The sequence below is a fragment of the Salmo salar genome, chromosome 19 (genome assembly GCF_965601325.2).
Source record: "Salmo salar chromosome 19, fSalSal1, whole genome shotgun sequence".
NCBI lineage: Eukaryota > Metazoa > Chordata > Actinopteri > Salmoniformes > Salmonidae > Salmo > Salmo salar.
Genome location: NC_138309.1, coordinates 55,556,239 through 55,571,106, shown reverse-complemented (window position 1 = coordinate 55,571,106; position 14,868 = coordinate 55,556,239). Strand labels below are relative to the sequence as shown.

Sequence of the window (14,868 nt, the reverse complement as noted above, 5' to 3'; positions counted from 1 at the left end):
AGTTGGCCATTATGATTGAAGTGGAAAATGCTCTTTGGAAAATATACAACTTTCATTGAAATGAATGGACCTCTCAGCTCCTCTCCATATTTGGACAGAATGACCAACAGTTTATTTACTGCTTCTGGTATTTTCCTGTTTGTGTTTGTGAGGAGTAACTTTTCATTCATGGAGAGCTACTTGTCTGACTTACTCCATCAGTTTAGACAGACAGACCCATTTTTACCTCACACCTTAGTGAAACTAAATACTTCTAGTTTCCTGGAATGGATGGCTTTCCCACCCCAAGACTGTCCTTGCACTAATTTGGAATGGATGGCTTTCCCACCCCAAGACTGTCCTTGCACTAACTTGGTCGTGAGGGGTGAGTACGGGTGGAGGGTGTGCCCCTTATCCTGTTAGGCAGAGCTGGTTTTGAAAGACGTATTCAGAAAGTACCCAACACCAATTTATCTGACAGTTTCAATTTCCAGCCTCCACCCTCCCATCTCTCCCTGTCTGGTAGCCCATTTAGACATAATGACAGCTCTGAGGTGTGGGGAGTAGAAGTGATGTGAACACAGCTTTTGTGCTTGTATTTATAACCTGCCTTCACCTCTGACGTACTGAATGAACAGATTGACAGATGGAGTAGTGCATCAAGTGTGTTAACCTCTTACATCTAGACGTTCCGCTAGCGGAACACCTGCTCCAATATCCAATGATAGGCGTGGCGCGAATTACAAATTCCTCAAAAATACAAAAACTTCAATTTTTCAAACATATGACTATTTCACAGCATTTTAAAGACAAGACTCTCCTTTATCTAACCACACTGTCCGATTTCAAAAAGGCTTTACAGCGAAAGCAAAACATTAGATTATATCAGCAGAGTACCAAGCCAGAAATAATCAGACACCCATTTTTCAAGCTAGCATATAATGTCACAAAAACCCAGAAGACAGCTAAATGCAGCACTAACCTTTTGATGATCTTCATCAGATGACACACCTAGGACATTATGTTATACAATACATGCATGTTTTGTTCAATCAAGTTCATATTTATATCAAAAAACAGCTTTTTACATTAGCATGTGACATTCAGAACTAGCATACTTCCGGGGAATTTGCTAACAATTTACTAAATTACTCACGATAAATGTTCACAAAAAGCATAACAATTATTTTAAGAATTATAGATACAGAACTCCTCTATGCACTCGATATGTCCGATTTTAAAATAGCTTTTTGGTGAAAGCACATTTTGCAATATTCTAAGTACATAGCCCAGCCATCACGGGCTAGCTATTTAGACACCCGGCAAGTTTAGCACTCACCAATATCAGATTTACTATTATAAAAGTTTGATTACCTTTTGTTGTCTTCGTCAGAATGCACTCCCAGGACTGCTACTTCAATAACAAATGTTGGTTTGGTCCAAAATAATCCATCGTTATATCCGAATAGCGGCGTTTTGTTCGTGCGTCCCAGACACTATCCGAAATGGTAAATCAGGGTCGTGCGCATGGCGCAATTCGTGACAAAAAATGTCTAAATATTCCATTACCGTACTTCGAAGCATGTCAACCGCTGTTTAAAATCAACTTTTATGCAATTTATCTCGTAAAAAAGCGATAATATTCCGACCGGGAATCTCCTTTTCGGCAAACAGAGGAAAAATCACAAAGACGGGGGCAGCCAGGGCACGCGCCTAAGCCCACAGTCCCTTGATCGGCCACTTGAGAAAGGCGATAATGTGTTTCAGCCTGGGGCTGGGATGACGACATTCAGGTTTTTCCCGGGCTCTGAGCGCCCATGGAAGACGTACGAAGTGTCACGTTAGAGCAGAGATCCTTTGTAAAAGATAGAGATGGCAAAGAAGTTCAAGAAATGGTCAGACAGGCCACTTCCTGTAAAGGAATCTCTCAGGTTTTGACCTGCCATTTGAGTTCTGTTATACTCAGACACCATTCAAACAGTTTTAGAAACTTTGGAGTGTTTTCTATTCAAAGCCAATAATTATATGCATATTCTAGTTACTGGGCAGGAGTAGTAACCAGATTAAATCGGTAAGTTTTTTATCCAGCCGTGAAAATACTGCCCCCTAGCCATAACAGGTTAAATCCTTAAGTTAGAGTAGCGTGACCTGACCTCTTCAATTGCACAATACACACACTCTCGCTAGCTCACCTCACGGCTTAGTCTGTCGCTGGCAAAACCCTTCTGTCGCAGCATTGTGCGTCTGAGCTCTGAGTATCCTAGAGTTAGAAAGTTAGTTTGTGTACACACACAAGCACCACGGACATGCACAGCTTATATGAAGATAAACACTCATACGCACGCATGCACACACACACACACACACGCAACAAGATTGTGAATAATTGCATTAATGCCATGCTAATTTTCTAAAAGCCATGCCAGTCCTTCTTGCCCACAACGCCACAGCTATTTTGTCACCACCTCCCTGTGGGCACCAGTCAACAACAATAACACTAACCGAGCCATGGAGAACTTCATAAATTAGCATTTTTAATAAAGACGTTTGTGAATGATTGTTCCCTCTGACCTTTAGGGATCAGATAGGAATACACTGCCGTTCAAAAGTTTGGGGTCACTTAGAAATGTCCTTGTTTTTGGAAGAAAATGTAAAAAAATGTCCATTAAAGTAACAAATACAGTGTAGACATTGTTAATGTTGTAAACTACTATTTACAACAGTGAAGAGGTTCCTCTGTCTAGTGTCTGTGTTCTTTTGCCCATCTTAATCTTATTTTTATTGCCCAGTATGAGATATGGCATTTTCTTTGCAACTCTGCCTAGAAGGCCAGCATCCCGGAGTCATCTCTTCACTGTTGATGTTGAGACTGGTGTTTTGCGGGTACTAATTAATGAAGCTGCCAGTTGAGGACTTGTGAGGCGTCTGTTTCGCAAAGTAGACACTCTAAAGTACTTGTCCTCTTGCTCAGTTGTGCACCAGGGCCTCTCACTCCTCTTTCTATTCTGGTTAGAGCCAGTTTGCGCTGTTCTGTGAAGGGAGTAGTACAGAGTGCTGTACGAGATCTTCAGTTTTTTTGGCAATTTCTCGCATGGAATAGCCTTCATTTCTCAGAACAAGAATAGACTGAAGAGTTTCAGAAGAAAGTTCTTTGTTTCTGGCCATTTTGAGCCTGTAATTGAACCCACAAATACTGATGCACCAGATACTCAACTAGTCTAAGAAGGCCAGTTTTATTGCTTCTTTAATCAGAACAACCGTTTTCAGCTCTGCTAACATAATTGCAAAAGGGTTTTCTAATGATCAATTAGCCTTCTAAAATGATTGGATTATGAAACTTGGATTAGCTAACACAACGTGCCATTGGAACACAGGAGTGATGGTTGCTGATAATGGGCCTCTGTACGCCTATGTAGATACTCCATAAAATATCTGCCGTTTCCAGCTACAATAGTCATTTACAACATTACCAATGTCTATACTGTATTTCTGATCAATTTGATGTTATTTTAATGGACAAAAAATGCCCTTTTCTTTCAAAAACAAGGACATTTCTAAGTGAAAAAATGAATCAATGCCTATGAACAGCACTATAATTCTCTACGAGCTCTTGATTTAGACTCCCTTGATGATGACTCAATGGAAGTGTCTGGATTATTAGGACTTGTAAAGAGAGATCTACACCCGTTTATGAGCCCTAAAAGCTCAAACGAGGATGAGAGACCCTTTGTGCTGTACTGGCAACAGAGTGCTCTCAAGTTTTTATAAACATTTACAGTGCATACGGAAATAATTCAGACCCCTTGACTTTTACCACGTTACATTACAGCCTTATTCTAAAATGGATTACATCGTTTTTTTCCCCTCATCAATCTACACACAATACCCCACAATGACAAAGCAAAAACAGGTTTTTAGAAATGTTTGCAAATGTATAAAAAACTACTGAAATATCACATTTAAATAAGTATTCAGACCCTTTACTCAGTACTTTGTTGAAGCACCTTTGGCAGCGATTACAGCCTCGAGTCCTCTTTGGTAGGACGCTACAAGCTTGGCACAGCAGTGTTTGGAGTTTGTCCCACTCTTCTCTGCAGAGCTTCTCTAGCTCTGTCAGGTTGGACGGGGAGCGTTGCTGCACAGCTATTTTTAGGTCTCTCCAGAGATGTTCGATTGGGTTCACGTCCGGGCTCTGGCTGGGCCACTCAAGGACATTGAGACTTGTCCCGAAGCCACTCCTGCGTTTTCATGGCTGTGTGCTTAGGCTCATTGTCCTGTTGGAAGGTGAACCTTCGCCCCAGTCTGGAGCAGGTTTTCATCAAGCATCTCTGTTCTTTGCTACGTTAATCTTTCCCTCGATCGTGACTAGTGTCCCAGTCCCTGCCACTGAAAAACCTTCCCACAGCATGATACTGCCACCACCATGCTTCACCGTATGGATGGTGCCAGGTTTCCTCCAGGCGTGACCTTTGGCATTCAGGCCGAAGAGTTCAATCTTGATATCATCAGCCCAAAGAAACTTGTTTCTCATGGTCTGAGAGTCCTTTGGGTGCCTTTTGGCAAACTCCAAGTGGGCTGTCGTGCCTTTTACGGAGGAGTGGCTTCTGTCTGGCCACTCTACCATAAAGGCCTGTTTGGTAGAGTGCTGCAGAGATGGTCTCTCATCTCCACAGACAAACTCTGGAGCTCTGTCAGTGACCATCGGTTTCTTGGTAACCTCCCTGACCAAGACCCTTCTCCCCTGAATACTCAGTTTGGCCAGGCAGACAACTCTAGGAAGAGTCTTGGTGGTTCCAAATTTCTTCCATTTAAGAACGATTGAGGCCACTGTGTTCTTGGGGACCTTCAATGCTGTAGACATTTATTTAGTACCCTTCCCCAGATCTGTGCCTTGACACAATCCTGTCTCGGAGCTCTACGGACACTGCCTTCGACCTCATGGCTTGGTTTTTGCTCTAACATGCATTGTCAACTCTGGGACCTTATATAGACAGGTGTGTGCCATTCCAAATCATGTCCAATCAATTTAATTTACCACAGATGGACAAAAAATCAAGTTGTAGAAACATCATAATGATGATCAATGGAAACGGGATGCATCAGACCTCAATTTCGTGTCTCATAGGAAATGGCCTAAATACTTATGCAAATATCAAATTGTATTTGTCACATGCGCCGCATAAAACAGGTGTAGACTTCCAGTGAAGTGCTTACTTACAAGCCCTTAACCAACAATGCAGTTATAAGTTAAAAAAAATAACAGTAGCAAATAATTTAAGAGCAGCAGTAAAATAACAATAGCGAGGCTATATACAGGGGGTACCGGTACAGAGTCAAAGTGACTATTCATAGATAATAAACAGAGTAGCAGCAGCGTAAAAGAGGGGGGGCAATGCAAATCTTCTGGGTAGCCAGTTGATTAGCTGTTCAGGAGTCTTATGGCTTGTGGGTAGAAGCTGTTCAGAAGTCTTTTGGACCTAGACTTGGCGCTCCGGTACCGCTTGCCATGCAGCAGCAGAGAAAACAGTCTATGACTAGGGTGGCTGGAGTCATTGACCTTTTTTAGGGCCTTTCTCTGACACTGCCTGGTATAGAGGTCCTGGATGGCAGGAAGCTTGACCCCAGTGATGTACTGGGCCGTTCGCACTACCCTCTGTAGTGCCTTGCAGTAGGAGGCCAAGCAGTTGCCATACCAGGGAGTGACGCAACCAGTCAGGATGCTCTCGATGGTGCAGCTGTAGAACGTTTTGAGGATCTGAGATCCATACCAAATATTTTCAGTCTCCTGATTGGGAATAGGCTTTGTCGTGCCCTCTTCACGACCTTCTTGGTGTGTTTGTACCGTGATAGTTTGTTGGTGATGTGGACACCAAGGAACTTGAAGCTCTCAACTTGCTCCGCTATGGGAATGGGGGTGTGCTCGGTCCTCCTTTTCCTTTAGTCCACATAATCTCCTTTGTCTTGATCACGTTGAGGGAGAGGTTGTTGTCCTGGCAACACACAGCTAGGTCTTTGACCTCCTCCCTATAGGCTTTCACATCATTGTCGGTGTCTGGCCTCCCACTGTTGTCATCGGCAAACTTAATGATGGTGTTGGAGTCGTGCCTGGCCATGCAGTCATAAGTGAACAAGGAGTACAGGAGGGGACTGAGCACGTACCCCTGAGGGGCCTGCATGTTGAGGATCAGCGTGGCAGATTTATTGTTACCAACGCATTCCACCTGGGGGGTGGCCCGTCAGGAAGTCCAGGATCCAGTTGCAGAGGGAGGTGTTTAGTCCCAGGGTCCTTAGCTTAGTGGGGGAGAGGTTGAAAATGTCAGTGAAGACACTTGCCAGTTGGTCAGTGCATGCTCGGAGTACACATCCTGGAAATCCGTCTGGCCCTGCGGCCTTGTGAATGTTGACCTGTTTATAGGTCTTACTCACATCGGCTACGGAGAGCGTGATGACAGTCGTCCGGAACAGCTGATGCTCTCATGCATGCTTCATTGTTAATTGCCTCGAAGCGAGCATAGAAGTAATTTAGCTCATCTGGTAGGCTCGTGTCACTGGGCAGCTTGCGGCTGTGCTTCCCTTAATAGTCTGTAATAGTTTGCAAGCCCTGCCACATCTGACTAGCGTCGGAGCCTGTGTAGTACGACTTGATCTTAGTCCTGTATTGATGCTTTGCCTGTTTGATGGTTCGTCGGAGGGCATAGCGGGAAATCTTATAAGCTTCTGGGTTAGAGTCCTGATCCTTGAAAGTGGCAGCTCTACCCTTTAGCTCGGTGCAGATGTTGCCTGTAATCCATGGCTTCTGGTTGGGGTATGTACGTACAGTCACTGTGGGGACAACGTCATCGATGCACTTATTGCTGAAGCCAGTGACTGATGTGGTGTACTCCTCAATGCCATCGGAAGAATCCCGGAACATATTCCGGTCTGTGTTAGCAAAACAGTCCTGTAGCTTAGCATCTACTTCATCTGACCACTTTCTTATTGACTGAGTCACTGGTGCTTCCTGCTTTAGATTTTGCTTGTAAGCAGGAATCAGGAGGATAAAATTATGGTCAGATTTGACAAATGGAGGGCGAGGGAGAGCTTTGTACCAGTCTCTGTGTGTGGAGTAAAGGTGGTCTTGAGATTTTTCCCTCTGGTTGCACATTTAACATGCTGGTAGAAATGATTTAAAATGGATTTAAGTTTCCCTGCATTAAAGTCCCCGGCCACTAGGAGCGCCGTCTCTTGATGAGCATCGTCCTGTTTGCTTGTGGCCGTATACAGCTCATTGAGTGCGGTCTTAGTGCCAGCATCGGTTTGTGGTGGTAAATAGACATCTACAAAGAATATAGATGAAAACTCTCTTGGTAAATAGTGTGGTCTACAGCTTATCATGACATACTCTACCTCAGGCGCGCAAAACCTCGAGACTTCCTTAGATTTCGTGCACCAGCTGTTGTTTACAAATATACGTAAACGGCTTTCCAGAGGCGGCTGTTCTATCCTGCCGAAAACTTGTAAAACTCACCAGCTGTATGTTATTCATGTCATCGTTCAGCATTGACTCGGTGAAACATAAGATATTACAGTTTTTAATGTGTCGTTGGTAGGATATACAGTGGAAATCTGAATTTTCATACACATTTACATTTAAGTCATTTAGCAGACGCTCTTATCCAGAGCGACTTACAAATTGGTGGATTCACCTTATGATATCCAGTGGAACAACCACTTTACAATAGTGCATCTAAATCTTTTAAGGGGGGGGGGGGGTTAGAAGGATTACTTTATCCTATCCTAGGTATTCCTTAAAGAGGTGGGGTTTCAGGTGTCTCCGGAAGGTGGTGATTGACTCCGCTGTCCTGGCGTCGTGAGGGAGCTTGTTCCACCATTGGGGTGCCAGAGCAGCGAACAGTTTTGACTGGGCTGAGCGGGAACTGTGCTTCCTCAGAGGTAGGGAGGCGAACAGGCCAGAGGTGGATGAACGCAGTGCCCTTGTTTGGGTGTAGGGCCTGATCAGAGCCTGAAGGTACAGAGGTGCCGTTCCCCTCACAGCTCCGTAGGCAAGCACCATGGTCTTGTAGCGGATGCGAGCTTCAACAGGAAGCCAGTGGAGAGAGCGGAGGAGCGGGGTGACGTGAGAGAACTTGGGAAGGTTGAACACCAGACGGGCTGCGGCGTTCTGGATGAGTTGTAGGGGTTTAATGGCACAGGCAGGGAGCCCAGCCAACAGCGAGTTGCAGTAATCCAGACGGGAGATGACAAGTGCCTGGATTAGGACCTGCGCCGCTTCTTGTGTGAGGCAGGGTCGTACTCTGCGAATGTTGTAGAGCATGAACCTACAGGATCGGGTCACCGCCTTGATGTTAGTAGAGAACGACAGGGTGTTGTCCAGGGTCACGCCAAGGTTCTTAGCACTCTGGGAGGAGGACACAATGGAGTTGTCAACCGTGATGGCGAGATCATGGAACGGGCAGTCCTTCCCCGGGAGGAAGAGCAGCTCCGTCTTGCCGAGGTTCAGCTTGAGGTGGTGATCCGTCATCCACACTGATATGTCTGCCAGACATGCAGAGATGAGATTCGCCACCTGGTTATCAGAAGGGGGAAAGGAGAAGATTAGTTGTGTGTCGTCTGCATAGCAATGATAGGAGAGACCATGTGAGGATATGACAGAGCCAAGTGACTTGGTGTATAGCGAGAATAGGAGAGGGCCTAGAACAGAGCCCTGGGGGACACCAGTGGTGAGAGCACGTGGTGCGGAGACAGATTCTCGCCACGCCACCTGGTAGGAGCGACCTGTCAGGTAGGACGCAATCCAAGCTTGGGCCGCTCCGGAGATGCCCAACTCGGAGAGGGTGGAGAGGAGGATCTGATGGTTCACCGTATCAAAGGCAGCAGATAGGTCTAGGAGGATGAGAGCAGAGGAGAGAGAGTAAGCTTTAGCAGTGCGGAGAGCCTCCGTGACACAGAGAAGAGCAGTCTCAGTTGAATGACCAGTCTTGAAACCTGACTGATTTGGATCAAGAAGGTCATTCTGAGAGAGAGATAGCAGGAGAGCTGGCCAAGGACGGCACGTTCAAGAGTTTTTGTAGAGAAAAGAAAGAAGGGATACTGGTCTGTAGTTGTTGACTTCGGAGGGATCGAGTGTAGGTTTTTTCAGAATGGGTGCAACTCTCGCTCTCTTGAAGATGGAAGGCACGTAGCCAGCGGTCAAGGATGAGTTGATGAGCGAGGTGAGGTAAGGGAGAAGGTCTCCGGAAATGGTCTGGAGAAGAGAGGAGGGGATAGGGTCAAGCGGGCAGGTTGTTGGGCGGCCGGCCGTCACAAGACGCGAGATTTCATCTGGAGAGAGAGGGGAGAAAGAGGTCAAAGCACAGGGTAGGGCAGTGTGAGCAGGACCAGCGGTGTCGTTTGACTTAGCAAACGAGGATCGGATGTCGTCAACCTTCTTTTCAAAATGGTTGACGAAGTCATCCGCAGAGAGGGAGGAGGGGGGGAGGAGGATTCAGGAGGGAGGAGAAGGTGGCAAAGAGCTTCCTAGGGTTAGAGGCAGATGCTTGGAATTTAGAGTGGTAGAAAGTGGCTTTAGCAGCAGAGACAGAAGAGGAAAATGTAGAGAGGAGGGAGTGAAAGGACGCCAGGTCCGCAGGGAGGCGAGTTTTCCTCCATTTCCGCTCGGCTGCCTGGAGCCCTGTTCTGTGAGCTCGCAATGAGTCGTCGAGCCACGGAGCAGGAGGGGAGGACCGATCCGGCCTGGAGGATAGGGGGACATAGAGAATCAAAGGATGCAGAAAGGGAGGAGAGGAGGGTTGAGGAGGCAGAATCAGGGGATAGGTTGGAGAAGGTTTGAGCAGAGGGAAGAGATGATAGGATGGAAGAGGAGAGAGTAGCGGGAGAGAGAGAGCGAAGGTTGGGACGGCGCAATACCATCCGAGTAGTGTGAGAAGTGAGTGAGAAGTGTTGGATGAGAGCGAGAGGGAAAAGGATACAAGGTAGTGGTCGGAGACTTGGAGGGGAGTTGCAATGAGATTAGTGGACGAACAGCATCTAGTAAAGATGAGGTCAAGCGTATTGCCTGCCTTGTGAGTAGGGGGGGAAGGTGAGAGGGTGAGGTCAAAAGAGGAGAGGAGTGGAAAGAAGGAGGCAGAGAAGAATGAGTCAAAGGTAGACGTGGGGAGGTTAAAGTCACCCAGAACTGTGAGAGGTGAGCCATCCTCAGGAAAGGAACTTATCAAGACGTCAAGCTCATTGATGAACTCTCCAAGGGAACCTGGAGGGCGATAAATGATAAGGATGTTAAGCTTGAAAGGGCTGGTAACTGTGACAGCATGGAATTCAAATGAGGAGATAGACAGATGGGTCAGGGGAGAAAGAGAGAATGTCCACTTGGGAGAGATGAGGATTCCAGTGCCACCACCCCGCTGGCAAGATGCTCTCGGGGAATGCGAGAACACGTGGGCAGACGAGGAGAGAGCAGTAGGAGTAGCAGTGTTATCTGTGGTAATCCATGTTTCCGTCAGTGCCAAGAAGTCGAGGTGCTGGAGGGTAGCATAGGCTGAGATGAACTCTGCCTTGTTGGCCGTAGACCGGTAGTTCCAGAGGCTGCCGGAGACCTGGAACTCCACGTGGGTCGTGCGCGCTGGGACCACCAGGTTAGAGTGGCAGCGGCCACGCGGTGTGAAGCATTTGTGTGGCCTGTGCAGAGGGGAGAGAACAGGGATAGACAGACACATAGTTGACAGGCTACAGAAGAGGCTACGCTAATGCAAAGGAGATTGGCATGACAAGTGGACTACACTTCTCGAATGTTCAGAAAGTTAAGCTTACGTTGCAAAATTGTATTGACTAAAATGACGAAGATGATACAGTACTGCTGGCTGGTGAAGTAGGCTAGCTAGCAGTGGCTGCGTTGTTGACTTTGTTTGAACGTGTAGCTGGCTAGGTAACCTCGATAGTTTCAGTACTACACCTTATCATGATACAAAAGCAACTATGTAGCTAGCTAACATAGCACTAATCAAGACGTTCCTTTGTGATGTATTTAGTTTCTACAATTCTGCTCGTCGGTTATAGTTGGCTAGGTTTGGAAAAATGGCGTCGCGGGGGACGAAAATAGCTGGCTAGCTAACCTCGATAATTACTCTAAACTACACAATTATCAAACTATGACAAAGACAACTAACACTGCACTAGTCAAATCGTTCCGTTGTAATGTATTCGTTTTTACAGTGCTGCTAGTCAGTAAAGGTAGACTAGCTAGCAGTGGGTTTGATGATGACTAGGTGTGTTGACTAAGTCTGGAGTCTGGACAACGGCGTCGCGGCGCGGCTAGCTAACCTCGATAATTACTCTAAACTACACAATTATCTTAGATACAAAGCCAGCAAAGACAGCTATGTAGCTAGCTAGCACTACACTAATCAAGTCGTTCCGTTGTAATGTAATAGTTTCTACAGTGCTGCTAGTCGGTAGAAGTTGGCTAGTTGGCTAGCTAAGTTAGGAGGACGAAAACAGCTGGCTGGCTAGCTAACCTCGATAATTACTCTAAACTACACAATTATCTTTGATACAAAGACGGCTATATAGCTAGCTAAGAAAATATTGCTCAGATCAAACAAATCAAACCGTTGTAATGTAATGAAATGTAATATTACCTGTGGAGCGAAGCGAAGTGCGACTACCCGCTCCAAACCCTTTGACTCCATACACTTAGGTTGGAGTCATTAAAACACGTTTTTCAACCATTCCACAAATTTCTGGTTAGCAAACTATACTTTTGGCAAGTCGGTTAGGACTTCTACTTTGTGCATGACAAGTAATTTTTCCAACAATTGTTTACATACATATTATTTCACTTATAATTCACTGTATCACAATTCTAGTGGGTCAGAAGTTTACATACGCTAAGTTGACCATGCCTTTAAACAGCTTGGAAAATTCCAGAAAATGTCATGGCTTTAGAAGCTTCTGATAGGCTAATTGACATCATTTGAGTCAATTGGAGGAAACCGGCACAAAAGTATTTATATCCATAGTAAAACAAGTCCTATATCGACATTACCTGAAAGGCCGCTCAGCAAGGAAGAAGCAGCTGCTCCAAAACCGCCTTAAAAAAGCCAGACTACTGTTTGCAACTGCACATGATGATAAAGATCGTACTTTTTGGAGAAATGTCCTCTGGTCTGATGAAACAAAAATAGAACTCTTTGGCCATAATGACCATTGTTATGTTTGGAGGAAAAAGGGGGAGGCTTGCAAGCCGAAGAACACCATCCCAACCGTGAAGCACGGAGGTGGCAGCATCATTTTGTGGGGGTGCTTTGCTGCAGGTGGGACTGGTGCACTTCACAAAATAGATGGCATCATGAGGAAAAAAATGATGTTGATATATTGAAGCAACATCTCAAGACACCAGTCAGGAAGTTAAAGCTTGGTCGCAAATGGGTCTTCCAAATGGACAATGACCCCAATACTTCCAAAGTTGTGGCAAAATGGCTTAAGGACAACAAAGTCAAGGTATTGGAGTGACCATCACAAAGCCCTGACCTCAATCCCATAGAAAATGTGTGGGCAGAACTGAAAAAGCGTGTTCAAGCAAGGAGGCCACTAGACACCAATGCTGTCCTGATATCTAGAAGCTCTTTTCGGTCATAAGATACGGTGGCGGAACATTATGTACAAAATAAGTTACCAATAACACGATAAAAAAATGATTTAATCTATTTTAGAAAAAGGGTGTATGGTAACAAAATGTGGAAAGGGGGAAGGGGTCTGAATACTTTCCGAAGGCACTGTATAATGCAACGCGGGTTAGCTTGTGCGTCTATTTGTGCATGTGCATGTGCAAGGATACAACACTACGTCTCAACACAAATCTGAGTGGTCTTTGTGCCTCCATTAAGTATACTCGCCCCCCATCCACCTCTCTCAATAGTGTGTATATAGATATAGCTGTCTTAAATGAAGTTATTCAAGGGTCTGGTTATAAGAAGCAATAGTTGTAATAGTGTTTGTAGATGCTTCAGGGTTTGACAGTGTTTTATTTATTTATTTTTTGTAGCCCTTTACATCATAAGGTTCAATAATCACATCCCACCACAGGAGGTTGGTGGCACCTTAACCGAGGAGGACGGGCTCGTGGTAATGTTTGATGCCATTCCATTCGCTCTGTTCTGGACATTGTTATGAAGCGTCCACCCCTCAGCAGCGACAGCGTTCTGTGTCTAAATGAAAACCCTGCTGTCCTCAAGAGAAGCTATTCTCCCCAAACTCAGCCTCTTCTGGCTATTATGGCTTCTGTATTTCTCCAACTGACAGGAAATGTTTGACGTGAAACAATAAATCAATAAAGTAATCAATAAATCCCTTCCTTCATAGGATAGCGGTTATTTTTTGGGATCTCCACTGTTAATTCATATCTATGCTCTATGCTATGCTCGCTCTCAGTCTCATGATCGGACCGAAGAATTGAAGGTTCTTTGGAACTGTTGAAAGTACTGTATGTATCTCAATGTCAGACAAAAAATGTTCACTACTCACCTTCTCGACATCCCAGTTTCCTTCAGATGCTGCTTCAAGATGCTGTTATAGTCAGGTCTAACTTTTTAACTGTCACAAATTGTTGCAGTATGATGACTCACTCTCTTGAGTGGGGCGTATGTTTATCAAATCTGTCATGTTTATCACCTAAGGTACCATGACAACTTTCTGTGCCTCAGGAGACCCTATTCAGTCAACCAAGTGACAGGAGTCTCTCAAGCTGCGAGAGTGCATTGTAAAAGTATCGAGTGCCTTACAAAAGTATTCAGACCCCTTGGATTTCTTCACATTCCAGCTTCACCTGGAATGCCAACAGTATTAAAGGAGTTCCCACATATGCTGAGCACTTGTTGGCTGCTTTTCCTTTTCCTCCAACTCCTCTCAAACCATGTCAATTGGGTTGAGGTCGGTTGATTGTGGAGGCCAGGTCATTTGATGCAGCACTCCATCACTCTCCTTCTTGGTCACATAGCCCTTACACAGCCTGGAGGTGTGTTGGGTCATTGTCCTGTTGAAAACCAAATGATAGTCCCACTAAGCGCAAACCAGATGGGATGGCTTATCGCTGCAGAATGCTGTGGTAGCCATGCTTGTAGAATGTGCCTTGAATTCTAAGTAAATCACAGACAGTCACCAGCAAAGGACCATCACACCACCTCCGTGCTTCACGGTGGGAACCACACATGCGGAGATCATCCGTTCACCTACTCTGCGTCTCACAAAGACAGGGCGGTTGGAACCAAAAATCTCAAATTTGGACTCATCAGACCAATAGACAGATTTCCAATGGTCCAATGTCCATTGCTCATGTTTATTTGCCCAAGCTAGTCTCTTCTTCTTATTGGTGTCCTTTAGTAGTGGTTTCTTTTGAAGCAATTCGCTCATGAAGGCCTGATTCACTCAGTCGCCTCTGAAAAGTTGTTGAGATGTGTCTATTACTTGAATTCTGTGAAGCATTTATTTGGGCTGCAATTTCTGAAGCTGGTAACTCTAATGAACTCATCCTCTGCAGCAGAGGTAGCTCTGGGTCTTCCATTCCAGTGGCGGTCCTCATGAGAGCCAGTTTCATCATAGCACTTGATGATTTTTGCGACTGCACTTTGAGAAACGTTCAAAGTTCTTAAAATGTTCCGGATTGACTTACCTTCTTGTCTTAAAGTAATGATTGACTGTCATTTCTCTTTGCTTATTTGAGCTGTTCTTGCCATAATATGGACATGGTTTTTTACCAAATAGGGCTATCTTCTGTATACCACCCTTACCTTGTCACAACACAACTGATTGGCTTAAACACATTAAGAAGGGAAGAAATTCAACAAATTAACTTTTAACAAGGCACTCCTGTTAATTGAAATGCATTCCAGGTGACTA

General features: G+C 45.2%; 1 protein-coding gene across 3 annotated transcripts in view; it reads left to right on the top strand.

The window, feature by feature from the left end:
• pemt (phosphatidylethanolamine N-methyltransferase) overlaps positions 1 to 14,868 on the top strand; it is a 114,533-nt gene that overhangs the window by 50,770 nt on the left and 48,895 nt on the right. The gene's annotated exons all lie outside the window — the stretch shown is intronic.